This window comes from Ursus arctos, unplaced genomic scaffold (assembly GCF_023065955.2).
Source record: "Ursus arctos isolate Adak ecotype North America unplaced genomic scaffold, UrsArc2.0 scaffold_17, whole genome shotgun sequence".
Taxonomy (NCBI): domain Eukaryota; kingdom Metazoa; phylum Chordata; class Mammalia; order Carnivora; family Ursidae; genus Ursus; species Ursus arctos.
In genome coordinates this window covers 13,321,035-13,348,204 of record NW_026622841.1, presented here as the reverse complement: position 1 = coordinate 13,348,204, position 27,170 = coordinate 13,321,035, and the positions used below count along the sequence as shown (strand labels likewise).

General features: G+C 44.5%; 1 long non-coding RNA gene across 1 annotated transcript in view; it reads left to right on the top strand.

Annotated features, from left to right (window-relative positions):
* The window catches only part of LOC123000890 (uncharacterized), a 76,948-nt gene extending 58,947 nt beyond the window's left edge, over positions 1 to 18,001 (top strand). The window contains exons 7-12 of the long non-coding RNA XR_008959772.1: positions 243 to 300; positions 3,163 to 3,276; positions 4,068 to 4,144; positions 5,892 to 9,554; positions 14,254 to 14,318; positions 14,548 to 18,001. This is a non-coding gene — a long non-coding RNA (uncharacterized LOC123000890). The remainder of the gene's footprint in view (positions 1 to 242; positions 301 to 3,162; positions 3,277 to 4,067; positions 4,145 to 5,891; positions 9,555 to 14,253; positions 14,319 to 14,547) is intronic.
* The last annotated feature ends 9,169 nt before the right edge of the window (positions 18,002 to 27,170 follow it).

Below are 27,170 nucleotides of genomic sequence, written 5' to 3'. Positions count from 1 at the left end.
CGTTACCTGCTTGCTCTCTCTGAAAACTTTAAGGATTTTTTTTTTAAACCTCTGTTGTCTTCATTTTACAGCATTGCAGCTTGTTGCGTGTGCGTGTGCGTGTGTGCGTGTGTGCTCTAGGTGCTCAGTGGGCCCTTTAAATTTATGAAGTCATGTCTTTAAATTCTAGAGAAAATGTGTATTTCTGCAGTTCATGTTGCTAATTGCGGCCTAGTACATCTTTTCTCCTTTCTTACTACCAGAATGTCTGTACCCAGGACAGCAAGGTGCCTCACTGGAGTTTCCCAGCCACCCTCCTTGGTAGGTGTCATCATGTGACTCATTTCTGTCCAGTGAGATGTAAGTTGGTTCACAGTTGACATGAATGCTTTTGGGCCTCTTCTGCTAGACACACGGTTGCAAGGCCCGAAATGAGAAGAGGGTGGGCAGAAGTCAACCAGCCCCCTCAGGGCCCCCTCGCCGTACGCTCCAGGGAGCACCACTCGCGCTGTAGTCGATGGAACGATGGGGCCTTAGAGTCCGCAGGGCAGTGACCCTGCCGAGAAAGCGGTGTGGCGTGCACCGTCGGGGGTGGGGGGTGGGGGGTGGGGAAGTGGTCTGTCAGATATGACTTCGGGGAGCCTTAACCTTTTCCAGTAAGGCTTTGTGTTCTCGCCCTCTGCTGTGTTTCCCGATCCTTGGATCAGAACATCTCTGGTTCACCTTCTTCGGGTAATAGCGAATCTATCATCCGCTGGATAAGGAGCAAGAGCGCCAGGCCATGCGGGGCCAGACACAAGATCTGGGTCTAGCTCCTTCTTATGAGGACTGATGAGCGACCCTCTTGTTTTGAGACCCCTCCTGACCCCCGGATTCAGAGATGTCTGGTGCTTCCAGATCATCAGCCTTTTGAGGATTCGTGGTGGATTCAGTTTCTGTTTGTGGGCCTCCCTGGGTGTAGACACTTAGCAGAATGGGGAAAACGAAAACTAACTTAGTTGCCCTTTGTCCAGCCACTTTATACCTTCCAAAAATGTGTTGAAATTTTTTGCATTTCCTCTACCATTCACTTCCTCCTATTGTATTCCTCTGTGGCTATCTTAGTGGTTTGGGGGGGGGGGGGAGTAAAGAGAAAGGCATGCGTTCAGTCTGCAGTTAACTGGGAGCTGACAGCCGTCTCTAAGAAGGCACACCTAGGGGTGTCTCTGCTCAGAAATCCCAGGCTTTTCGTCCACACCCGTAGCCATGCGGATTTTTAAAAGAATAGCAAGTTATGAAGAAAAACATTAATCCGTCAGAAAAACTAAGAGGCAGCCCACGGAATGGGAGAATATATTTGCAAATGACACTACAGATAAAGGACTGGTATCCAAGATCTACAAAGAACTTCTCAAACTCAATACACGAGAAACAAATAAACAAATCAAAAAATGGGCAGAAGATATGAACAGACACTTTTCCAATGAAGACATACAAATGGCTAACAGACACATGAAAAAATGTTCAAAATCATTAGCCATCAAGGAAATTCAAATCAAAACCACACTGAGATACCACCTTATGCCAGTTAGAATGGCAAAAATAGACAAGGCAAGAAACAACAATTGTTGGAGAGGATGTGGAGAAAGGGGATCCCTCCTACATTGTTGGTGGGAATGCAAGTTGGTACAGCCACTCTGGAAAACAGTGTGGAGGTCCCTTAAAAAGTTAAAAATTGAGCTACCCTATGATCCAGCCATTGCACTACTGGGTATTTACCCCAAAGATACAGACGTAGTGAAGAGAAGGGCCATATGCACCCCAATGTTCATAGCAGCAATGTCCACAATAGCTAAATCGTGGAAGGAGCCGAGATGCCCTTCAACAGATGACTGGATTAAGAAGTTGTGGTCCATATATACAATGGAATATTACTCAGCTATCAGAAAGAACGAGTTCTCAACATTTGCTACAATATGGACGGCACTGGAGGAGATAATGCTAAGTGAAATAAGTCAAGCAGAGAAAGACAACTATCATATGATTTCTCTCATCTATGGAACATAAGAACTAGGATGATCAGTAGGAGAAGAAAGGGATAAAGAAAGGGGGGTAATCAGAAGGGGGAATGAAACATGAGAGACTATGGACTATGAGAAACAAACTGAGGACTTTAGAGGGGAGGGGGGTGGGGGAATGGGATAGACCGGTGATGGGTAGTAAGGAGGGCACGTATTGCATGGTGCACTGGGTGTTATACACAACTAATGAATCATCAAGACTTACATCGGAAACCGGGGATGTACTGTATGGTGACTAACATAATATAATAAAAAAATCATTAAAAAAAAAAAAGAAAAACATTAATCTACTTCACAGTTTAAGCTAGAGATGCCTACATCGAAATACATAAGTATCTAAAATAGTTACCAAGCGTCCTCTTGAATGACCAATAAGGCAGCTGCACGTGGCTGCAGGGACAGAACTCTTCACTCCACTCAGCACCGTCAGACTCCCAGCCCACTGTCTTTCCAGGCCACTGTCTTCCCACGGACCCGCGCCGCCTCTCCAGGATGCTGCCACCTCTGGGAAAGACGCAGGCTGACACCTGCAGGACGCCTAGGAGGTGCCCGGCACTCCCCACACTCCCACCGTCGCGAACAGCGTTGCCTCCAGTGACTCTACTATCATCCCCCACGGGGAAGGAAGGCACAGAGCACTTATCTCTCCTGAGCAAGTGCACGTGGTCCAAACAGGATGCGTGGTTCAGAGCCAGGATTTGAACCAAGGAAGTGCAGCTCTGGAGTCTTTGCTGGTGTGACTGCAAAAAGATGAACATATTGAATGCATGTAACCCCCTGTAACTTCAAAAACATTTCACATTCTCTCGTCTGAGCCTCTGACTTCCGACAGGAAGAGCGAGGTAACTCAGCCTTTTACCTGGAGGTGCCCTGACGAACCACGGTTCAAGCTCTGTAGCCCGAAGCTCAGCTGTGCCACCGGTTCATCTTGATGCTTACGAACCTTCCTTTACACACTGTTCCACGAAGAGGCACTGTAAAGCTAATATAAATATTAGATTGCAAGTTATAAATTGTTGACTTAAACCTCAGAAAGCATTTCCCACAGAAATAACGCGAGTCATGGTGAGTAGGCGCGTAGGCTAACCCGCAGTTGCCAGACCGCGTCTTACTGTTTCCACAGTAACCACAGCACTCCAGGGCCTGGCGTGGACAGCAGCCTCGCCGGGAAGGGGAGGGACTGCAGGCAGCGGCCGTGCCCCCCAGCCCCAGAGGGATGAGGCCTAGAGGTGAAGAGGTATCTGGGGCGGGGGGGGGGGGGGGGGGGGCACATGCCGAGACCAGTTGTGGGCTGAGGGTTTGTAAAGTGGGAACGGCTGGGCATGCTCCGTACCTAGGGCTCCACCCAAACCCAAGCCATTTACGTACAAGGGAGTAAAATGTGCCGTTTAATCAGAGAGAGTTCCTGGCACAACACACACTGCCCGTCTAGGGGACATGGGAACCTGAGCTGCTATGCTTAAAGAACCAAGGTGGACAGAGGCCAGCTGAGAGCCGTTTGTAGGACGCTATGTCCAAGTAGCCCAATTTCCCGGCAGAAGTCTGCTTTCTCTCTAGTTGTTGGGCTCCTAGTTTTACCATGAACCTACAGACCTTGTATGGTTAGAGGCCCTTTTTGTATCACGGCGACATGAGAAGATTCGTATTCTGAGCTAATATGATCAGTCATTTTTAATGAAGCCTTCTGACTTTTACCAGATTCCAAATTAGGGATCTTTTGGGGATACAGCATTTGCCAGCTTGACCCAGAATAAGAGCTGGGCATTATCATGCCTACAGTGATTAATTATCATAATTATAATCATAATACTCATTCATTCACTCATTCAATTGTTTATCTATTTCCTTGGCTCATTCTAAAAACCATGTGAGGTGACCCAGTGTAATGACGAGGAAGATCTGAGTCCGTGAATTCATTGGATCCCCTGCAATTATAGAAGAGTAAATATTTCTCTGCAGAGGGCTGGTTTTTCCTATTGCCAGTGATCAGAGATTGTTTGATTTTATTTTGCCTTTTTTTCCTGGAAGAAATTAAACAGGTCTTACCACCGAACCTGACTCCTGGCCACAAAGGATCCCTGCCGTTTATTATCAGAGAGGATCTGGTAAGAGAACAGCCATGTTAAATTCTCGAAGATTTGTGATGACTTGACCAGAAGCTAGGCCGGGGACCAAGGACCCACACAACCCTCAGGGCCCTGTAGCTGGAATGTCAGGAGACTGTGGTACCTTCTAATGTCTTTGGAGAAGCAAAATCCACTTGAAGGATTTTTCTTATTTTGAGCTCAAGCAAACCACAGAAAAACAGTTGCATTTGAATCATCTGCTCCCTGTGAGGAGCCAGTCAAATCAAGGGCTCCACGGCCCCTCCCTCCAAGATTAGGATGCTCTGTGGTGAGTCATTATTCTGGTCCCGGCCATCCTTCCATCCTCAAAGACCACGACTACTGGTGATGGTTGGTTGGCTGCCCAAAGGGAGACAAATTCTCTTTTTATTACTTTTTGGGAAAATTGAGGCCATTCTCAAACATGATTTCCCTCTTCTTACCCTTCCGACTATGCAATACTCTACGTCTAAAATCCATCCTTTCCTTTTTTTGGTTCAATGTCAACTTTTCCACCAATGTTTTGACTCTCTATTCTTTTTGGCACCTGCAAGACTTTTTTTTTTTTTTAATTGAGGTGACATTCACATAACATAAAATGAACGTTCTCTCTCTCCCCTTCAACTTCCTTTCACCTCTCAAACTCCTGCACTCTGGTGTCTATGAGAGCTCCGTTCCCTAAAGACCACATGTGACTTCCCAATTGCTCTGAGCAGTGAGTGTCTGTCAATACTCTTCTTCTGTCTTTCTGTCCAGCAACTCTTCCTTGTGAACTTATCCCTCCTTCCTTGACACTTGCTTTCCTTGACTTCCAGGACATTCCCTGGTTTGTGAGTCCTGACATTTAGGATTCCTCTTCTCTCTCCTAGGCGTGAGTCTCTCCACTCGGTCCTTAGACTCCAGTGTCCCCCAAGGCTTAATCCTCCACCCACAGTCCTTGCTACACTCTCTCTAGGTGACCTCATCCACATTCACCATTTCAGCATCGTCTATGCATGGATAACTCCCAAATCTCTTTCGCTAGTGCTTCTATCTCCCCCCTAAGAAGAGGACTCAGCTCTCCTTTGCCTACTGGCTGGATAGATGAGTATGCATCCCACAGGTATCTAAGCAGAACCCAAACTATGGCTTCCTCCTACGTTCTTGATCACAGATGGTAACATCACTTGTTACTAGGTCAGAAACCTGAGTGTCATTCAAAACTCCTTCCTGTCCCTCACCATCACCACCCAGACAATCACCCAGTATTTCTCAAGGTGGTCCAGTTTTCCCCATCCTCATTACCAACATCCCAATCCAGGCAGGCATCATTCCCTCTTGGACCACTATGCCAGCATCCTCACCAGTCTCTCTTCCTCAGTCTTATCACCCCCTAATCCTTTTCCTCAGCTGCCAAAGAGATCCTTCTTACACGCAGATGTAATCACACCTTCCTGCTTGGTGGCTGCCTATCTCCCACAGCTCCTTCACTGATCTACACACCCCTCATCTCTGGCACTTCCTGCCTCGACTTTGTTAGAGCGACTCTGGACTGCAGCCCTCCCACTGCATTCACCATGCCTTTTCCTGCCTCCTGCCTCCCCCCTTTCTCCTGCTCCATAACTCCTGCTCACATTGCCCCTGAGGGCTTCCTTGGCCCCATCCTCAGGTCCTTACTCTGAGTTCCTGCAACGCATCAGGCCCTTTGCTGTGGTTGTGTCCTTACACTTTCTGTAGTGATCTGTTTCCATGTCTTTCTCTTTCACAGGGTTGGAAGCTCCTCGGATGCCCATCACTTGGCTCCATTCCTACTATGTTGTTTTGATCCTCAAAATTAATTGAATGAATGAATAACAGATTATCCCCCCTTTCTGTGGGAAAGGACCAGTAAAAGAGAAATTAGAGGCAATAACTGGAAACAATATGAGAAATACTTCAAGTAGAAAACATCACACTGTTGGTTAATCTCATTTTTTTAAAAAGTCATGGCATTTAAAATATGTTTAAGAGTAGCATTTGAATTCTAGGAATTCTAAATTGGGAAGAATTATCAGAGGTCATCTGTCTCAACCTCCCGTTTCTAAAGTACATAGTTAAAAAGAGGGGGGAAAATGGTCATTTAAAAAAATGCCGTTTAAAAACAGCCTTCTCTATCTTCAACCCCTTGGACAATGAGCCTTTCAGTCTCTGAGCCAGCTGAACGGAAACTGTTGAACTCCAATAGGGACATGGAAGCTTGGAGGACAGGACTGAAGGAGACTGGCCGTGGAGAAGACAGGGCGTTGCCTAGTGACTCGGGCAGCACCTGCCACGGGCTTGTCCCTTCTACCTGCTGTGTCACTGGTTAATAATGATTTTTAAATGTTAGAGGCTGGGAAAACCTTCCTGATTTTGTTCACTTAGGTCTATTTGCAGAGGGCAGAGGTACTTGGCAAGTACTATGAAATGTCTAACAGACTGGAAGGGCTTTTACATTATATGGAGATAAAACTCATTTGCGACTGTTTAAAGCAGATAGTAGAGAAGGAGAGGGAGATTGGAGACAAAATCATTTTACTCCCCAGCCTGGTGAGAAGGAAGAGTGACGTTGAATCGCCCAGAGACAATGAAGGAAGAACAAGGAAAGGGCGACAGGTAGAAATGCTTGTCCAGCTGCTGGGAGAGCAGCATCACCATACGCAGCACTGCCTGAAAGGCGCAGATCGCAAAACCAGGATCTGGGCCACAGAGCAGAGCTATCATGAGAAGAGGCCGAATGAATAATAAGCCAAGACTGGCATGCTGGTCGACCGCAAAGTCAAGTCCATGTTTGGGTAGAGTTAGCAGAAGAAAGAAAGCTGCCAGACTTGGAGTTGGGGGGATGGGATTAGAATAGCCTGAAGGGTGGATGTGCATGGAAAGATCCCCTCAAGAACTGGGAAGGGTTAAGGTCAATCCAAGGCAGTGATTCTTAAGGTGGGGGTGCTACGGGCATCTAATGAGTAGAGGCCGGGGAGACTGCTCCTCGTACAACGCACAGGGCAAAGAACTAGCCAGTCCAAAGGTCAACTGCGCTAAGATTGAGAAACCCTGATCTAAGGGAATTTTTCAACCTGACAAACAACCCCAGGGAGAGGGACTGGATTTATCAAAGGCCAAGTCGCAGGTCCCCTCCCTAATCTGACCAAGTAGAGGAGGCTGTTTGTGTCAGACGACAGTATCCTGCATTCCCAGACCTCACGTTGGTGGCGAGAAATCGGCTACAGTGGCGGTATTTACACCGCGGAAATTGGCAAATACTACAAAGCAGGGCTTGTGCCTCCCACGCTCCACACCCCGGAGAGCTGATTTTTCAACAGGTGCCCCCGCACCGCCGCTTCCCAGCTAGGAGGCAGGAGGTGAATTCTCTTTCTCCCTCTCTCTCTGCTTTTAAAGAGCGCTACCCTTAAACACGCAAGTGAAAGTGACCAGGTCCTTGATCCTTCTTCCTCCAGTCAGAGGTTCTCAAACTGCAGTATGTATCAGTATCACCTGGAGGGCTTGTTAAACCAGAGATCGCTGGGCCCCACCTGCGAGGCTGCTGATTCAGTAGGAGGGGCCCAACAAAGCATTTCTCCTAAGTGCCCCCGGCGATGTTGGTGCTGCCTGTCTGTAGACCCTGTTTTGAAGACCCCTGTTCCATGCTGCCTCTGGGAACGGCCCTGGTGACTCACGTGACTTTGTCTTCAGGAAGCAATTCAGTGGGCTTTGAGGTGATGCTTCCCCATCTCTCAAAAACTCACTTGAATACGCAAGATGTGAACCATCCCCTTGTTCGGGCTGCTTATATTCTAGTTTTGTTTCTCTGGCCTTGGATCCTCTGAAGACAGACCACAGGATGATCGTGCATGGCGGCTAAGGAGATAATCTCAGGTGCGGAATGCGAAGTCACAGGGCGAGATTTCAAGCTTCAGGGAGGCTCGCTCTCTGCATGGTACCCAGGAGTCTAGGAACATGGGAACTTTTTAACAAGAAAGATGTCTAAAAAGTATGAAAATGAATGTTCTAAAGTGAGATAATTGGGGGAAAGAAAGTTAAAAATGTTAAGACCCTAAATAGATGAGTTTTGCAAGTGCTGATGGGAAGCAGTATGGCTTTCGGCGTCTCGGGAGTTCCGGTGCCACACGGCCCAGATAGACCCCAGAATGCAGGCACCCCGAATTCGTGCTCAAACCCTCTTCCAAGCAGGACTCTGCTCTTCCGTCCGCTCCCCTGAGCGAAGACGCACACCTGAGGCTGGAGTGAGCAATGCACATTTTATGGGCTGCGGGAGGGTTTAGTGGCGAACCACTCAGCATTTCGTCCCCCAGCTCCCCGTTACTCATCTGCTCTTCCCCTCATCATTCTCCCCATGGCAGCCAAGTGGAAACCATGACCACCCTTTCCTGTGCCACGCTAAGCACTTTAGCTCCGTGTCAGCTCCCTCAAGCCCAGCCAGCAGCTGGCCCCGACTCCCAGAAGACTCGGGAAAGCACATTACCAAAGCAGGCCACTTGCAGAGGGATTGTATCATAAGGGTCCTGGAAGGAACAGATGGAACTTTCCAATGGGTAATTTGAGGAGAATTTAATTGAGGGACCGTTTACAAAGGCATAGGCAGAGTTTCAGGAAAACAACTCCAGGGTAGGAAGAGTGAACTGGCTTACTACCCAGTGGCAGGCAGAATTCTAGGATGACCTCCAATGAGTCACAGCGTTGTCGAATTGCCTGCCCTTGAATGTGGGCGGACCCCTCAGAGCCAACAGAATACAGCAGTTGTGATGGATGCCACTTCGGTGATTAAGTCACTGTGCAAAACTCCTACATCGTGGAAGACCGGAGGAGAGAGCCCCCCACTGGCCCTGAGGACGTGAGCTGCCCTGTTTTCAAAGGGTCACGTGGCAGGGAGGTATGGGCAACCTCTAAGAGCTGAAAGCAGCCCTCAGCTGACAGCCAGCAAGAAAGCAGGGACCTCAGTCCAACAACTGCAAGAAACTGAATTCTGCCAATAACCACGTGAGCTTAGAAGGGAACCGACAGTCTAGAAAAGAGTTCCGTCTGGCCCGTGCCTACGTTGTTGCCTTTTGAGACCCTGAGCAGAGAACCCAGCCAAGCCATGCCCAGATTCCTGACTCCTAGGAACTCTGCATTAGAGCCTACATGTTTGTGACACCGGCCCCCCAAAATTCATGTGGTGAAATCCTCACCCCCAGTGTGACAGTATTAGGAGGTGGGGCCTTCTTAAGGTGATTGGGTCATGATGGTGGAGCCCTCATGAATGGGATTAGGGTCCTCATAAGAAAAACCCAGTGAGCTCTCTTGCCCTCTTCCTGCCATGTAAGGACACCAGGAGAAGACAGCCATCCGCATCTGAAAGAGGGTCCTCCCCGACCGTGCCAGCACGCTGATCTCAGACTTCCCAGCCTCCAGAATGGTGAGAAAGAAATTTCTGTTGTTTTTAAGTGCCCACTCTGTGGCTGTTTGTTAGAACAGCCCGAATGGACTAAGACAATGTGAGATAGTAAATGTGTGTTCTTTTAAGCCACTGGGTTTGTGATAATTTTTTAGCAGGGAGACATAGGTACTTATACCCATAAGAACCCCGAGGCAAGAGGAAGGAGCAGTTCTCAGAACCCAGAGAGAGGGCAGACTGACCGGAGCTGAGGCCTTTGGGAAGGCACAGCCACCCATCAGTGGCTGGAGAGGAAGTGAGCTGGAGAATGAGGGCCCTGACCGCACATGCTCTGTCCTCTCCGCTTCCCCTCCCCAGTGTTCCAATTAGTGAACCCTGCCAGAAGGGAGCAAGGGGGGCCAATTAATGTGGTCTCTTGGGTCAGCTTCTCGGGGCACGGAGCAGGGGGAGGAAGGTGGACAGCAGATTTGGAGGGGCCAATGGGATATACATTCTAGCACCAGGGCATTCTCACGCCCATTACAGGAAAAGTAAGTGTTTTCCCTCATATTGTTCCCTACATAAATGGACAGCAAAAGGAAGACAGAAAGTGAGAGTTTTGGTTTCCATGGTAGACTCAGTAAACGAAAGTATTCTAAAAACTGAAATGACTTAAATCTTTCCTTTCCCCTTGTTAAGTGGCCTAATCATGGCATATGGTCACAAACTCGCTTTACTCAAGAGGCCCTGTACTATAATTACACTCAGGCCCAGCATTGTTCAAGGTCTAGAAAGAGACAATTTATATAATAAGGCTGGCCATAAATCAGACAGCTCTGTAGTTACTGGGTAAATGAGATGGTCTCTAGAGACAGTTTCACTGTTATTTTTTCCCTAGTTATTTCTTAGAAGATACAATTTATTCACTGCTCTGGTAAGAATAGATTTGTTTAAACACACTGTATCTCGTTCTACAGCTGGAGAGCTGACGACCTGTGTTAGTTTGCTGGGGCTGCCATGACAAATACCACCAACTGGGGTGCTTTAAATAACAGAAGTGTATTGTGTCACAGTTCTGGACCCCAGAAGGCATCAGCCGGGTTGGTTCCTTCGGAGGGCTCGGAGGGAGAATCTGTTCCAGGGCTCTCTCCTTGCTTCTGGGAGCCACCCAAGTGTTCCTTGGCTTGTAGGTGATATTCTCCCTGTGTCTTCACACTGTCTTCCTTTTCTGAGTATCTGTCTCTGTTCAATTTCCCTTTTTTATAAGGACACAGTTATATTGGATTAGAGCTCTCTGTAATGACCTCATCCTAACCCAGCCATCTGCAAAGACCCTATTTCCAAATAAGGTCACGTTCACAGGTACTGGAGGTTAGGGCTTAAACATCTTTCTTTTCTTTCTTTCTTTTATTTATTTATTTTTTTTGGTGGGGGGGGGGACACAATTCAACCCATAAGAGGCTCTAAACCAACCTATAGTTTAAAGGCAAAGCCTACTTCTAGTCGCCAAATCGAAGATTCCAGTGAATCCTCATTTGTTGCTGGTGAAAATGTAAAATGGTACAACCACTTTGTAAAATAGTTTGGTAGTTATTTAAAAAGATAAACATGTCCCTACCATATGACCCCGCCATTCCATTCCTAGGGGTCTATAAGGAGAAATGAAAGCATATGTTCACACGAAACTCGCTCATGCAGGGTCAGAGCAGCGGCATTCACAGTAGCCCCAAACTGGAAACACTCAAATGTCTGTCACCTGTGAACGGGGAAACACTAGGTGTTATATCCATACAACAGAATATCATTAAGCCGTAAAAAGGAATAAACTACTGATAGATGCCATGATATGGATGAACCTCGAGCACATTATACCAAGTGGAAGAAGCCAGTTTCAAAGAGCACAAACTATATGATTCCATTTATATGAAACATCCAGAAAAGATACACCCATAGACACATAGATTAGTGGTTTCCTGGGTCTGGGATTAGGAATGGGGAGTAACTGTAAACAGGTGGGAGGGATCTTACTGGGGAGATGGAAATTTTCAAAAACTGGATTGTAGGGACTCCTGGGGGGCTCAGTCGGTTAGGCGTCTGCCTTCGGCTCAGTTCGTGATCCTGGGGTCCTGGGATTGAGCCCTGCATCAGGCACCCTGCTCAGTGGAGTGTTTGCTGCTTCTCCCTCTGCCCCTCCCCTGCTCATGCTTGTGCACTCTCTCTTTCTCTCTCTCTCTCTCTGAAATAAATAAAATCTTCGAAAAAGAAGAAAAATGAAAAAACTGGATTGTAGTGATGGTTGTACAAGTCAGTAAATGTTCCAAAGATCATTTAATTGTACACTTAAAATGGATGGATTTTATGGTATGTAAATTGTATCTCAATATAGGTATTAAAAAAAAAAACAACTCCTGTGTCCTTAAGGTAAAAATCAAACACTTTTACCATTTATTTATAAGATGTTCTTCAGTAGTATGTTAAATATATCAGAGCCTCTTTTATGTACTGATGTGGGACCACATCCAGGATAAAGTATAAGTGGAAAAAAAAACACCACCACCCCAAACAAGGTTCAGGACAGCATGTATTTGCTAGTGTACACAGGAATTTTTCTAGGAGGTGACATAAGAAGTGGGTAATAGAACTTTACCCTGGAGAATGGGAATGGGATAGGGACTTTTCCCTCTAAACTCTTTTGTACCTTTTAAATTTGGTACTGTGTGTATGTTTTCAAAAATGTAAGTATTTAAACTTTTTTTTTAATAATATATCAGCACACCACAAACCAAAGCATATACTCAACATGGAAGATGACCTTCTGGAAAACAAAAATAGTAGATTTTCCCCCCGTGGACCAGACTGTCACTTAATAAGTGATCCTTCCAGATCTGATATTTGGCCTTTCGCACTGAGAATGGCTTATTCACCTCCAGCAAGGAGCCATTTTCCACAAGAGGCCATGTAGTAATTATGTGGTCATGTCCAAGATTAGGGATTCCGTGTCTTTCTGGTCTGTCTTACCCACTTCATATGGAGAAATTCGGAAATATTCTTCCATGCAAATTCTTCCAGGGAAAGGTGCCACCTAAACATTAAATCATTAAGATAATACATGTTATTGGGAGGTGGGTGGGAGGCCCTGTTTATATATTTGCACTCTTTTTAGAGTACTTACTGGGCCATAGTTAAAAGGGGAAGCAATGTATTGTACTACTTGTTTTCCCTTTTCACAGTGGTGGCTGCTGTGCGGGATGCTTATGTTACTATTTATTGATCTCTCTCTATTCCCTCTGTTGTTGTTCTAATGATGTCACGCAGATTGAGAACAGCTAAGAGTTTTTTCTAAGCACAATGAGATGGCGTTGTAGAAAAGATTCCTATAATCAAGCAGTTGGTTTCTAAAGAAAACAAGGGAGACTTCACTGACCATTCTTAGAATACATTAGAGACCCAAAGCATGTCAGTCAATAATTCTTTCCCATTCTTTCCATGGGGGTGTGGGGTCCTGGTTGCTGTAGGCGCTTATACTCTGCTGTAGGGCCCCTCCGAGAAGTAATGCTCTGTAATTGCCCAGACCGCTACGGCTTGAGAAGACCCACAAGCACCACATTTGGGAAAATGTCTCACCACGTCCAGCCCCTCACATCTGGCTGGTCAGTCAGGCAGACAATCAAAAGGCATTCTGGTCTTTTCACAGAGCTGCTGCCGTGTGCGAATAGAGATTTTTTTGGTCTGCTTCAGAGTGGGGTAGGGGAAGGGGATTATTTTTTCCTCAAAAATGTATTTCTTTAATCCAGTGCTTTACAAATGAGGTTTTTATTCAAATCAGTTGTAGCCGAAGGAAGGAAAGTAAGGAGGAGCATTTATTAATGACAGGGCCTCCTGCTGGTGTCAAGAAAGTCTGTTTCCAAAGCAGGCTGCATAAAAATGGATCCAGCCACAGCGTGCCGCAGTTACATTTATCAGGACATTATTAATGTGCTTACGGATGAGCCGTCACACAATTCTTATACACTGCCCCCCAAAACAAAGATGCCACAACTTCTAGTTTGCAATGGTGATTTCTACTTCATTTCAGGGAACATGGGAAAATGGAAGACAGTGTCTAGGACATCCAAACATGGTAGATCTTTACGATTCGTATTTGAGCACCTTTCAACCTCTTCGAATCTATGCTAAAATTAAATGTTCCTCTGAATAAATCGATGTATCTGAATACCTGCGTGTAGCACGTGAACTTATCATCTACTTTTCCATAAAATAAAACATATCGGTATGCTCATGTCACCTACTGAAATAACCGGGCAAAATTGTTTCAGAGTAAATTCATCCCCAAGGTTTTGTTTTGTTTTTTCCTAATACTTTCTGTTCGTATATTTGGTTACTGGTTTCTAGTTCTCATCTAACAATGCGTAACTTTTAGCAGCTTCCATGACAGGGGAATGGTGGGGGTGACAGTGTAGTCAAAGCAGTAATTAGATGCACATCGATGCTTTTCTTGTTCTGCATCTCCCGATCCACAGGCACATGGCAGGAAATGTGGGAGCTGAGATTTGAACCAGCTGTCTTGACCACTTTGCACTTGACCCATGCACTTGACCACTTTGTTCTAATGACTGGGTGTGCCGCCTCCTTGCCATCCTTACTCAATCTGGACATTATTATTTTGCCAAATCTTTGCCAAGCTGTGGGGTGAGATGGCAAAATGAATTTTAAAAGCATTTTTTCTATGTTCTATTTCCAGGGGAGACACGCTGACGGGTAACTGGTGACCAGGGAAGCTCTGTGTTCCCAAAACATGAAAAAATGGTAAGGGCTTTGTGTTGCTTTGTTTTAGAAATAAAATTATAAGTAACAAGCAAAAAAGAAATGGAGGAAAGAAGTCTTTGTCAAAAGGCGAAAATGCCCTCATTAGAAATGGATCACTTAAAAACAATTTTTTCTTTTCCTTCCTTCCTTCTTTCCTTCCTTCCATCCTTCCTTCCTTCCTTCCTTCCTTCCTTCCTTCCTTCCTTCCTTCTTGCCATATTTGGTGAAGATATCTTGTGCTTTGTATATTCCAGAGAAGACCTCAAGAGCATTACACATTTCAGTTTGGAGAAAGCTTACCTATACCCTTGGTTTGAATTTAAGAAGACAAAGAAAAATGTACTGTTAGGAAGACAAAGAGAAATGTAGTTATATGAACAACGTAAGGTAAAATATACCAAATGAGTATTTCCCAGCGTTAATGGAACTAACATTTATTCCACAGACCAGCTGTGCACAAATTAAGAAAAGGCATCGAGGCGAAAGGACTTCTGAATCTGTGTGGTCAGTGCAATGCTACTGGTTATAGAGAAGTTGATCTGATAAAACTTAGTATGCTTTCAGTAGAAGAGAGAGGGAGAGATGACCACTGTAACCAACACAAAAAGAATTGAGTCTGGTGTCTGTCAAAGCTAAGTGATAACAACAAATGCCCAAAGAATTAACGTCCATGTGTATCCCAGTTGTTCGGTCAAACTTTGTTTCAGACTCTAAACAGCTGAAAGGATGGCTGTATCTCTTGGTAGATTTTGAAAGAGAAAAGTTGGCAATGTGATAAGAGCCTGCACAGTGTGGTTAAGGTTATGATTTTCAGAGTCAGACAGGCCTAAAATTCCATTCTGCTATTTATTGGCTAGATGACCTTGAACTCGGTGGAAACTTTCTGAGCCTCAGTGTCCTCTTCTGCAAAGTGGGAATATTCATTTTTCACTCAGTCATTCAACAAACACTCATTGTGTGCTGCAGACACCAGACACTGTTCTAAGCACTAGAAACACAGCAATGAACAGCAGTATCAACCAAAGCCTTGTCTTAAGGACTATGTCTCAAGGACAACAAGCCAACCAACAAATAAATATAGACTCTATTGGGTGGTGACATATGTGGTATTAGTTTTCTTTTCTTTTTTTATCATGTTATTTTATTTTTGCATCACGTTAAATATACTCTTCAACCCTCATCCCCTATTGCTCTCCCCACACCTCCCCTCTGGTGACCATCAGTTTGTTCTTTATAGTTACGAGTCTGTTTCTCAGTTTGTCTCTCTCCCTTTTTCTCCCCCTTTGCTCATTTGTTTTGTTTCTTAAATTCCACATATGAATGAGATCATACGGTATCTGTCTTCCTCTGACTGACTTATTTCCCTAGCATTATACTCTCTAGCTGTCTCCATGTTGTTGCAAATAGCAAGATTTCGTTCTTTTACGACTGAATAATATTTTATATTATTTATAATACACACACACACACACACACACACCACCATTCATCTATTGATGGACACAGGGGCTGCTTCCATAATTTGCCTATTGTAGATAATGCCGCCATAAACATAGGGGTGCACATATCCCTTCGCCTTCGTGTTCTGGTATTTTTAAGGTAAATACCCAATAGTGTGATTCCTGACTGTAGAGTAGTTCTATTTTTAATTTTTTGAGGAACCTCCATGCTGTCTTCCACAGCAACTGCACCGGTTGGCGTTTCCGCCAACAGGGCGCAAGGGTTCCTTTTTCTCCACATCCTCGCCGACGCTTGTTGTCTCTTGTGTTTTCCATTTTAGCTGCATTTTCGGGTTTTCTCAGTTTTCTCGGGTTGCTGTAACAAAGAAAGTACCACCACCTAGGTGTCTTAAAATGACAGAAATTTCTTCTCTCACAGTTCTGGAGGCTGGAAGTCTGAAGTCCATGTGTTGGCAAGGCTCTAGGGAAGAACCTTCTTGCCTCTTCTAGCTTCTGGTGGTGGTTTGCGTCCTTGGCGTCCCTTGGCTTATGGAGGCACCATTCCAATCTGTGCTTCCATAGTCACATAGGCACTCTCCCTGAGTGTGTATCTCTGTGTGTCCTCTCCTCTTTTTATGAGGACACCAGTCACATTAGAGTTAGGGGTCATACGAATCCAGTACGACCTTGGCTTAGTTAATTACATCTGCAAAGACCCCATTTCCAAATAAGGTCCCATTCTGAAGTTCTGGGTAGACATGAATTTGGGGAGACATGGTTCAACCCACTACAAATGCTATGAAGGAAAATAAAGCCCGGCGAAGGGATAAGCATGGGGGCGGGCGGTGCTATTTAAATAGGGAAGGGTCATTTGGGAGCAGGCCTGCATGAGCAAAGGAGGGGTGCCTTGCCGTTCAGCCGGGGGGAGAACACCCGCACAGGAAGACATCACAGCAGTGCACAGAGGTCCAGAGCAGAGCCTGTTTGGTGGCATCAAAGGACAGTCAAGAGAGCTGTGTGGCTGGGTAGAACGGGCCAGCAAGGGGTAAGAAAGTGGAGACCAGAGAGGCAGCCAGGAGCAAGATCACTTACGGCCTAGTGTGACCGAGATGAGGATTTTGGAGTCTGCCTGTCTCCTGGGGATTTTGTGAGGCTAAAGCAAGGTATGATTTCTTAAGCACTCAGCTGTACCGTGCAGAAAGCAGGCACGTGGAAATGCCAGTTCTCCCCCCCCTTGTTCACCTTGCTCTCCCAGCTCTAAGACAACACATTAAGAAATTTCTCTCTCTGGGTTTGGTGTGACCATCTTCTCCAACTGAATTCTTTTCTGCTTAACTGGTCACCTGGTAAAGGATCTGACATTTTCCATTGCTGAAGGGACAGCATTTCAGAGCTTGTATCAGATAAACTCCAGCAAGTAACCTTTCATAAGAATACTTGCTAAACCAGGACATCTGCAGAGCAAGGAGAGTTACTTGGGTTGGAATTAAACCTCTTGTCCTGCGCTCTGTCCTCACCCCTAGTCATCTCTGAAGACCCTCCATAAACACTGGAGATTTTGATCATCTCTGAAGACCCTCCATGAACACTGGCTAGATTTCTAGAAAAGTCTGAAATGTCTTTTATTTCCACAGTGGCCCTATGGTTGATCTAAGTGGATGGACTTCAAATGTTCACATAACATTGAAATCTCATCATTGTACTTTTTGTTTGAAAGACATTTTAATGAGTGAGAGAAGTGTGAGTTGATGCTACGCAGGAAAAGAGTGCCTACAGGTGAATCCTCATTCTATCCCCAGGACTGTTGATCAAGCAGCATAAATATTTGCAGTTTTTTTTTAAAGATTTTATTTACTTATTTGACACAGAGAGAGCACAAGCAGGGGGAGTGGCAGAGGGAGAGGGAGAAGCAGGCTCTCCAATGAGCAGGGAGCCTGATGCGGGGCTTAATCCCAGAACCCCGGGATCATGACCTGAGCCAAAGGCAGCCGCTTAACCAGCTGAGCCACCCAGGCGCCGCATTTGCAAATTTCTAATTAATCTGTGTCAATTTCATCACTCCTTCATTTGTGTTTAAAATACGCATTTTACCTCCAGCCTGGCTGGAAGGAACCATATGAGGTATTGCTAACCCATCCTTGTGCTGCTGGCTTAGAAGGCATTGACTAGTGAATTCTTATTTCTCATTTTAAAAAGTCTTCGTGAGAGACTGTGGACTCTGGGAAACAAACTGAGCGCTTCAGAGGGGAGGGGGGTGCGGGATTGGGATAGGCTGGTGATGGGTAGTAAGGAGGGTATGTACTGCATGGTGCACTGGGTGTTATATGCAAATAATGAATCATGGAACTTCACATCAAAAACTAAGGATATGCTGTATGGTGACTAACCTAACATAATAAAAAATTATTATTAAAAAAATAAAATAAAATAAGAACCTAAAGAATAAATAAATAAATAAATAAATAAATAAATAAATAAATAAATAAATAAAAAGTCTTCAACACCCGTCTGGACTGCCAAACCAACCAGAGACCTCAGACCGACCGTATCCTGGAAGGAGCAGATGACATCCAAGGGCACTGCTTTCCCAGGAGTCAGGACCAGCCCTTCCCCCTTCCCCAAATATGCATTTTAGAAGGGCCTTTCAGCTATTCACTGCTTTATAGAAGTTCCTATGATGTGTGTGGAAAGCAGACATGTAACAGTGGTCCCGTGGGGCATTCTAGTGCCGCCCTCCACAAAGTGTGACCCCGCGGGCTCTGGAAATCCTGCTCTGCCCCCTGAAGGGTAATTTGGTTGACACTTCAGTGGGAAACTAGCACAAAAATGTTTGCCAGCCAGGCTGCTTGGGGTGGACTTGTGTGAGCTTTTTGAATTACAAATTAATACCATTCTTTTAACCCTTTGTCCCTCTGATATGCCTGGGGTGGAAAAGCTTGGAAGGCAGCAATGTAGGAAAATAGACACAAGCACAAGGGAAAACTCAGTAGTCACGGTGGGCTTTTGAAAAATACAAAACTAGACTTTCTGTTCGTCTTGCAACTGTTTGGAGGGTGTGGAAGCGTGTAGGCAACTTACACTAGAAAGAGAAAACGTTTATGCGAGATTAGGGAGCATTTGCTACCGATTATATTTTCAGTCCTGAAGCCAAGCGCTCAATTCGACTCAGCAAAATGAAGTAGTCAAACCTTTCTTATGATGAGATTTCACGTAACATTTGGTATTTTGAATGTAGCCTTTGACACGCAGTTTTGTTTGTTTTCTTCTGCTTCCTTCTTGTTTGAGGTAGGTGTCAGTAACACGGCGGCCGGTGACAGGCAGCTGATCACCTGGGAAATGCGGCCAAAAGGAAAACCCTAGCCAAGCCGTGAACTTTAGTCCAAATGCTCATCTCTGACACAGACAATGCCAGACCTTGTGTGGAAAAAAAAAAACAGGGACAGAGCTTTGTATGGGAATGGTAAAGACAATATGCCCTAAGATCCACTTTCTTATTAATGCAGGGTTTGTGCTACGGTACCGTGAAAGACAACTGTGTATTTACTGAAAACAGGGTCATAGTCATTGTATGGTATCCTGGAAAATTACAAGATCCTTCTAAAACCCAAAACCTTTTTTTTTTTAATTTAAGACTTATTATAGGGTGTGAAGTTAATCCTTAGATTAGAATACCCTCTTTAGAAATTTTTCATTGTTTATTCTAATGGTCTGGGCCTCTTTGACCCCCTGCGTACTTGACCTTAATCACTCCGCTTCCCACCCTATTGAAACTCCTATTTCCCTTGGTTTTCTCTGCTGCCCTCTTAATGCACTTTTTTTCTCTCCTGACACTTTACGTGGCCCTTAGGCAATCTTTGTCTTCAAGAACTCTCTCTTGCTGCTCGGCACCTTTTTTCCTATAGAGCTAATTCTTTTCCAATCTAAATAATTACAAAATCTCTCTTCCAAACCTCTCCCTGCCTCCCCAGCTCCCATCTTATTTTTAATCGCCTGCACATCTTGCCTCTACTGCAAATAATACTTGATTTTAAACCCGACTTATTTCTCCTCTTCCCTCCATCCAACAAAAAAAATGTGGTCCTTCCGGTTTTTAAAATTTAATTTTTGTTTTCATCAGTGTTATCCATAAAGAGCCAAATAGTTTTACTTCGTAAAGTGGCAGTTCCCTGCTCCCCGATTTCCTTCTTCCTAAAGGCAAATATTTTCAATCCTTTTAGCTATTTATTTCGTATTTCTTCCTTATCACAAAATAACCAGCCTATGTTGCTACTTCTTGCATTTTTCCATTTGAGGCTTTATAAATCTTACCATTACTACCACACACAATCTCTGCGAGGCATCCCACCCGAAGCGTTAACTCACACTTGTGGTTAGATCAATTTTCAACGATTCTTTTGACTGTGTAACTTCATACTGCTGAGTAATGTATTTTTTTAAAAAGATTGATTTATTTATTTGAGAGAGAAAGCAGCAGTGGGGGGTGGAGGGTGGGGAAGGGGCAGAGGGAGACACAGACTCCCTGCTGAGCAGGGAGCCGGAAGCAGGGGGGCTCCATCCTAGGACACCGGGATCAACCTGAGCTGAAGGCAGATGCTTAACCGACTGAGCCACCCAGGCGCCCCGTAATGCTGTATTTTTTTTTTTAAAGATTTATTTATTTATTAGAGAGAGACAGCCAGCGAGAGAGGGAACACAAGCAGGGGGAGTGGGAGAGGAAGAAGCAGGCTCATAGCGGAGGAGCCTGATGTGGGGCTCGATCCCATAACGCCGGGATCACGCCCTGAGCCAAAGGCAGACGCTTAACCACTGTGCCACCCAGGCGCCCCAAGTAATGCTGTATTTTTAAGACTCCTTTTCCAGTCTTCTAAAACCTTGTTTCCCCTGAAGTTAATAATTGTCTTGCTTTTTCATTCGCTTGGTTGTCTTAATTAATTACCACGAGTTAAGCCACAACCTCCTCACCGGGAAAGGACATATCTTCTCGTGTCCGAGCCCACACAGCATGTTCTTACTTTTATTTTACGGCAGCATCTCTGGAGGAGCCTTCTGAGCTACTTCTTCATCCAGACAGGCTGCCCGTTAGGCATCTTGCCAGGATGCCATTTCCCTTGACCATCAACCTGGGATCCCCTTCCCTTCTCCTGACTTGGGGTCTCTGTTTTCCAGATCCTCTAACTTCCTCTTTCTCGGCACATTTCTTCTTTTCTCTATGGCACATTCTTCAGGGGGTTCCTGAGAAAGAGAAAGTGGCAGGGAAGGTTTGGGGGACTTTGCATATCTGGGAAAGTATCACCATTATTCTACTCTAACTCCGTTTTGCTCTCGTTCGTCTGCTCCTCATGTCTGCTCCTCATTCGAGTCCGAGTCGAAGTTGTCATTAGTTGTGTGGCCAGCTACTGAACGCTGAGTTGGGAGTCCTTTCCCTTCAGAAACGCGCCTCTGCCGCTTTGCCGCTCAGAAGCCTGCAGCCATTCTGATCCCTCAGACTTTGAATATAACTTTTTCCCCACTGTAGAACCTTTAGGGTTGTCTCCTCCCCTATGTCCTTAATGTTTTGAAGTCTCACGATGGTGCAACTTGATCTAGATCTATTTTTTTTTTTTTTTCCATCTACTCTGCTGGGTCCCGGATGGGCTCCGCAATCAGGAAATTTATGTTCTTTGATCCTAGAAAATTATCTTCAATGATTTCTTTCTATTTACTGGCAGTAGGATATCAACGCTTCTCTAATTTTCTTCTCTGTTTTTCTACGATTTCCTCACATTTCTCCCAAGCTTTCTTTTGAAATTTTCATTTCTTTGGTCCTATTTTAATGTAAAAAAGCTCTTTCTTTTTCGCTGTTTCTTCATTACATCTTGTTCTTATTTCATGCAGGTGGTATTTTCTCTTCTCTGATGACACCGATGAGTCGGTTTTAAATGTCTGTTTCCTTCAAGTTGCTTTTGTTCGCTTACTTCCATTTTCTTGCTCAAGGATTCCCTCGGGTTTGGTCCTCAGCTGCGTGCCCCTCTGTCTGTGCACGCCGCTCCTCGACGGTGGGCTTTGCTGCAGAGCGACACAGCTGGGCATCCGTGGATGTTTTGGGGGGAGGTTTGCTGGTCACCCCGAAGACTGCAAGCCTCTGCCAGGCTTTGTGAGAATCAGGAGAAGGTGGCTTCTCTGGGAGGCAGCTCTGCAGGAGCAGGGCTCAATGATCAGATGGAACCTTCTGGAGAATGAGGAAACGGTACACCTTCCTCTGGGCAGAGTCTGCACCAGGTACACGGCTGGTGTGTGGAGCCTGCGCTGAATTTCAGGCTCGCTCACCCCTTCAGCCAGGTGCCCTGTGCAGGGCTGAACGTGGTCCACCGTGTGGGGTGGTCTGGGGTCTAGAGGCAGAGCGGAGGACAGAGTCTGGGACAGCATGTAAAATTTCACTTTAATCCCAACTTCAATCGTGCTTAGTGTCCCACATCTCCAGAACTCTCTATTGTATCTACTATTTCCAGGGAATAAACGATGAACCCATCCTTGCTTCCTGAATAGACTGGCAGTCTCTTCTTCTTAAATCCCACATTTGTTCCTTCCGGGAAGAGCTCATGTCACCAGTTCTTGTGGTTTCAGGAAGTTCTTCACTGCAAAGTATGTTGCTTCTCAGCTTTCCCCCTGCGGGCTTAGAGTTCAGTTTCTAGTTTGGCTAACTCAGTTATCCCTCATCCCTTAGGCTTTCAGCTTCCAATTTTTATTGCTTTGCTTCTGTCCGCCTATCTATCTATCTATCTATCTATCTATCTATCTATCTATCTACATATTTATAAAGATTCATTTATTTATTCCAGAGTGGGGGTGAGGGGCAGAGGGAGTAGAAGAGAGAGAACCTCAAGCAGACTCCCTGCTGAGCACAGAGCCATACTCGATTCATCTCAGACTCTGAGATCATGACTGGAGCCGAAACCATGAGTCAGGTGCCTAACCGACTGAGCCACCCAGGCGCCCCACTATCTATCTATCATCTATCTATCTATCTATCTATCTATCTATCTATCTATCTATATTTACCTATCATCATTTTTTAAAGAACACTACCATTTTAGTGGGATTTCTTGAGAGATCAGAGTTAAATGAGCATTTTTAGTCTACTTTCTTTTGCCAGAAATTGATCTTGTTTGAATATGTTTATATAAGGTAATTTTATGACTGTCTTTTTTCTCTTGATAGTTTCTTCCTTAAATTTGTCCTTTTCCATTTCTTCTTGGTCCTTTCATGCTCTGTCCAGGTTGAGTATGTGATAACCAGTTTCTGGAGCAAAGGTACATGGGGATGTTTGTACCAACAGACAGCTGCACTGTGCTGTTAAGTCATGCTGCACATAGTGTAGACGATGTATCTTTCTTACACATCTGGACTACCTGGTTTGCTCACTTTTGTACTGGTCTTGAATGACTTGGACTTTCTCACTCTTTGAGATGGGCATAGAGAAAGCATTGCTCTTCCATATTAGCACATTGGAAAGAGAAGAAAACCTCTAACTACTAATGGCGACAGGTGCATTGAAGTGCTCTTGATGGCTTTTGCTGAGAAGCCACAAAGGCACCATACTTTATTTCAACCACAAGCAGGAAGATTTCTGTTTTTCTCTTAGTGAACTTGGCTACCCAGCATGACAAACAGAACCAAGGGATCATAGACTTTTATAGATCAGAGAGTGAACTCCGGAGAAGTAAGTGTCACACCGTAAATCAACTGTATGCTCTGTTGGGCCCCTTCTGCTTGGCATGACTAACCTAGTCCCCCAGGACTTGGCATCAACTCATTTCTCCTCTAGGCAGACTTCTTTTACTAACAGCCCTCCTCTTTAGGCTGATTCAGGGATCTTGACCAGATGCTACCGAAACAACTTGTGCTTACCTCCGTTAGTGAGGAGAACATCTTTTTCCCAGACGATGTAGGTCAATTCTTATCTTTGGCTGCCTTCAGATGATAACACCCTTCTACTGAAACATCCTTCTTTCAGACACTTATATTACTGCACAGTTGGCGAGATGGCCCTATACCTTAATCACTATGATTGAGCTTGGGTCGTTTTCGGGTCTCCATAGCAATATAGTTACGTCTTAGTATGGGCTATTTCTACAAATTTCAATGATTCTTTATTTTCAGAGACTTTGTCCTCAGAGTTTGTGAGTGAGAGCCCCTAATCAGAACTGCCTATATCCTGACGATGTCATTTACCTACCTCCCAGACTTACTGGGAGAATCAGGTGAGATGATGTACAGGAAAACACTTTGTCGACAGGAATGCACTCTAAGGATGTACGACATTATTTTTGCAATACATCCTATTCTTTGTTTATAGTCCAGACTGAAAACAAAAGTTAGATGGATTAGAAAATGAGCTTTAATCTGGAAAAAAGTTCTATACTTTAATTGACCTTTATATATAAATTTAATGCAAGCTGACTTACTATGTATATAAAAGAACAACAGCTGGAGTTTTGTTATTCTTTCCTTCTTTCATTTTTTTTTGCACTCGGTTTAAGATTTTTCATTTAAAAATGTCTGGCCCCCCAATTTAATAAGTTAATCAAGATTGTTTGTATTCTATCCTATATAGAAATTATGTTCATTTTGCAATAATAGTTTAAAATAGAACTGAAGTAGACTCAGATACCATAAAATACTGTTACTTATTTTTGAAATTCTAGTGGTTCTCTATCCCTGAGTCTTTTATTTTTTTAAAGATTTTATTTATTTATTTATTTTAGAGAGAGAGAGAGAGGGCACACTAGCAGGGGGAGAAGGAGAGAAGGAGAGAATCTCAAGCAGACTCCACGCTGAGTGCGGAGCCCAACGCAGTCTTGATGCCAAGAGCCTGAGACCATGTCCCGATCTGAAATTGAAAGTCAGATGCTTAACCAACTGAGCCACCCAGGTGCCCTTCTTCCTAAGTCTTTTAACACTAGATTATGAGTCTCCAACCCTTTAAAAAATGTAAACACATTAACTAAGGTTTGTTTTTTCTCCCTGTGTTTTGATATAACTATTAATTCTAAATCTTGTCAATCGAATTTGACTAATAGTATTTAAGCACTTATATTTGAGAAGGGGAAAATACACAGGTGAGATTTTTTTATGCTATTATCCTTCAGTGCACTTTGCCTGATTCAGGTCTAGCATGAATTGATTTCACAGTTAGGTTTTTACACATTCAAGCACCAGAAGAAAAGCAGGTCATAATTCTAGAAGATTTTTTTTTTTTAAAGATTTTATTTATTTGACAGAGAGAGACACAGCGAGAGAGGCAACACAAGCAGGGGCAGTGGGAGAGGGAGAAGCAAGCTTCCCGCTGAGCAGGGAGCCTGATGCGGAGCTCGATCCCAGGACCCTGGGATCATGACCCGAGCTGAAGGCAGACACTTAACGACTGAGCCACCCAGGCGCTCCAAGAAGATGTATGTTAATATGGAAATGTCAACTTTCAGAATACAGAAAAGGCATATAGAAAATGATTGTTCATTCTTTGCCCTGTACTGGGGGCAAAAAGTCCTCTTATAATTGTCCGATTTTGAGTTTTTCCTACTTTTTAATTTTAAAAACTGTATCTATCATATTCCAACCCAGTGGAATAGGCAGCTACTTCCTTCTCCCTCCTCCCCTCCTGCCTTCCCATCTCCATCCCTCTCTCAATTATGGAATGAGTGATTTTAAAAGACAAGACTGAATTCCAGTTGAGAAGTTGATTCCTGTTGGAGAGTTGGGCACATATTTTTATAGGAGCAGTGCTTGTTGGCAGGTGGGCATTTTCCCTTCCAAAGCTGTAAGATCCAAGAGTGAAGGGTATACGGATGATGTGGTCATCACTGTATTCTTCATACTTACCAAAGTGCCTGGCACATAGCAGATGCTCGATCAAACTCATTCAGGAAAGTCAACTAGCTGGTGTCATCGCAAAGGCCTGAAGTCAATACATGCAACTCGTGTTGAGTCCGGATCTGTACGTTCACACGGAGCTCAAACAAGGAGAGACAGCCCCTGGTCCATGTGATTTTGCACAGAACATTTCTCTTTTAGGAAAAATGTAGAAATTACTATTCATGGGCAAAATTGCAAGGTGAATAGCATTGTACTTTCTCTTCAGATTTTGCTGCCTATTTGAGCACTGTCTCCAGATATTCCACCCAGCCTGCCTTACCCTTAGCCTGGGCCTGCCTTACCCAACACTCCCATCTCACATGCCCAGAGCCCAGAGTCATATGTAATTAAAGTGTTAAGTAAATCCAATGTTCCCATGTCTTAAACAAGAGAGGCATAACCTTTAATTAAAGGATTATGCCTAAAGTACTCATATCACACAGATCTGCGGGAAAATGTAGCGGCTTATGATCTTTCTATCACTCGGTATTGTCACTCTTAATTTTAGCTGTTCTACGGTATGTAGGTTTCATGTGCATTTTCCTGAGAGCAATCCTGGTGGGCATCTTTTCACACGCTAGTTTTTCCATTATCTTCTTTTGTGAAGTGCCTGTTTAAGTGTTTAGTTGTTTTGCCTGTTGTTTTTGAAAGGATTGCCTTTTTTATTGATTTGTAGGAGTTCCTTTTACATTCGGAATAGAAATCCTTTGTCTCCCCCAAGGTCTGTGGTTTGTATTCTCACTCTCTTGATGATGCCTTTGGATGAGCAGAAGTTCTTTTGTGCTTTAAAAGCTTTGCCTATCACAAGGTCATTTTCAGAAGTTTTGTTATTTTAACTTTCATATTTAGATCTAAGATCTACCTCAGATTATTTTTGGGGGGATGGTGCCCCATAGCATTTTAATTATAGCCTAAGAATAATGAGCTCTCTCTGTCTTACTCAAAGACCTTGGTCCTCACATCTCTTACTTTATCTGAATGTGGTCATTTCAACTCAGGCTAGGTTACTGGAGAGACTGTGAAGATGTTCTGGGGAAGGAAAGCCTTTCTTCTCAAGTGTCCTCTGAAGTGTCCACTCTGGCTTTGAATCCATGTCCACTTATGTTCTAGGGCAATTCTTGTTTACAAGCATGACGCCGCTGTGCACAATTTGTAACTTGTTCAACAGTTGGGGAAAAATCAGAAACTAGAGTTTCTGTTCCAAAGCAAAAAGGCACCAAACTTAAACAGGCAAGGAAGACTTTATTTAAGGTTATTGTGGTAGGGGAGAGAGACCAGAACTCAGCCTGAACTCAATTCCACTGAAACAGGAGCCGGAAGAGTTTTTAAGGGCTGAGGTGAGCAAGTGAGAGAGCACGGGAGGATGTTGGGCCATCTGTGTTTACAAATTGAATTTTCCAAAGGAACAGCACATTTCCTACATTTTTGTGACAAGAGGTAGTTTTGCAACATGGAGCAAGACCCCCACTGAAGTCAGGCTCTTACTTTCCCAGAGGGACTGAGAGACAGCTCTGCTATCTCC